Source organism: Quercus suber, unplaced genomic scaffold, assembly GCF_002906115.3.
Source record: "Quercus suber isolate HL8 unplaced genomic scaffold, Cork oak 2.0 scaffold_380, whole genome shotgun sequence".
In the NCBI taxonomy this organism is placed as follows: domain Eukaryota; kingdom Viridiplantae; phylum Streptophyta; class Magnoliopsida; order Fagales; family Fagaceae; genus Quercus; species Quercus suber.
In genome coordinates, this window is record NW_027069832.1 from 265,275 (window position 1) to 267,348 (window position 2,074).

Consider the following 2,074-nt stretch of genomic DNA (forward strand, 5'->3'; position numbering starts at 1 on the left):
CCCCTTTTAGAGCTTGCACCAAAACCCACTGTGGATACAGATTTTGTACTAGACTGATTTGGAAGGTGGGCTATTTTTTGGACTTAGGTACCTAAGGTAACTTAAAAATTTTATGTAATTTGCTTATGTTTGTTGGCTGTTGTTTGTAATTGTGTTAATTGTCATGTATTGCTTTCTACTTTCTACTTATCATTATTTTTGGGGATTGGCATTGTAGGGATGGAGTTTTTTGTAAATGATGACTTGGAGTTGGAGTTGTTGGCTGGCTGATTGCAGAACTTTTTTTGTAGTTGAATTGCTGACTTAATCATGGAGATGACCAAATTAGGAGTGTTTGGGTGCTTGGGTTGCTGCTGGCTTGGTGCTTCTTTGCTCTCTGCTTTATTTTTGTTTATTAGATGCACATATGACAACACAAGCACTGAATGAACACACTATTAGTCTTAGTAGACTAGACTACCTCCATTTTTTGTGAAAAATATGTAGTTGTGTAGTGTACCAATTGTATATTTTGGTCCAACATCCATTATGTATATTTGTACAGTGCTTCTCAAGCATTACTTGACTATTTTGTAGTGCTGCACTACTACTCCTCTTTGCAGCTGTGCTACTACTTATATTTGTAATTTGATGTGATTACTATAATAGAAATATTAATGTTAATGTTGCTACCAGGTTGGAATTCTCTTGTTATGGTTGATGAGACTTGATATTTTATAATTGTGTGTTTGATTTGGAATTTTGTGACAAGTTTAGATTTATTAATATGTGTTAATGTATTTAATAAATACATGTTTAATTTGACAGGTTGAATTTAAGTTGTATTATAGTTGAGTTTTGATATTTTATAATTGTATATTTGTTTTGGAATGTTAGGAGTTTGGTGAGATATTTGGAGTTTTCTTGTGGTTGAAACTTGAGAAAGAAAGGATTAGTTAAAAAGAAGTCAGTTAAAAAGAAGTTATGGGCTCAAAATGCTTTTTTTTAAAGGCTTAAAAGCCTAAAGCTTAGAACAGAAATTTTTTAAAATCCAGCACATAAAACCGAACGAACCGCACCAAACCGCTAAAATTAACCGCACTTTGTGTAGACCGGTTTTTATCTTCCGAAAAGTGAGGTGCAGTTAAGCATAGGGTGAAACTGCACCCTATAGGTGTGGTGCAAAAAAACCTCTCCAAAACCGACCGAACCGAACTGTGTACACCCCTAAAGCCAACATGGCCCGAAACATGCAGCAGACAAAGAGGAGACACTAGCAGGAGGTGTCCCACAGAATGCAGAACAACATTTCATCACCATGGCCAAAGTAGCGGCTCTCCTGGAACAAGAGAGAGTCAGAGCACCTAAGGAGAGATTCTATTCGTGAAGGCCTCCTTACCCACTGAAGGTATTCAGTAAACCGTACACTAAAAGGTATGAGCCGCGGGCCTTTGCATAGTACGATGGCAGGAAGGGAAGTGTCATTGAGCACGTGGGTAAGTTCATTGATACTCTTAGCCCTTACACCGCAAATGAAGACTTGTGTCTTCGAGAGTTTTTCAAATCACTATGTGACCAAGCATACACCTGGTACATCGGCCTAAAGCCAAGATCCATCCCAACTTGGGATGACATGGTGGACGTAAGGGAAGTGTCATTGAGCACGTGGGTAAGTTCATTCATACTCTTAGCCCTTACACCGCAAATGAAGACTTGTGTCTTCGAGAGTTTTTCAAATCACTATGTGACCAAGCATACACCTGGTACATCGGCCTAAAGCCAAGATCCATCCCAACTTGGGATGACATGGTGGACGTATTTTGCACTAAGTACTTCAATGGAGAAAAAACAATAACACTTGCAACTCTGCAAGCAAGCAAGCAAAGAAGTGGTGAAGACTTGATGGACTACATCAAAAGGTTCAAGGACATAGCACTTGATTGCTATGATCATTGTGAAGAAAGAACATTGGTGGAAATGTATATGACAAACATGATAAGGGAATACAGGGTAGTCCTGGAAAACTTAGAAATTTTCCAGTTTGCACAGTTGCTGCAAAAGGCCAAGAAGACTGCCTAGTCTATAAAACCAAATG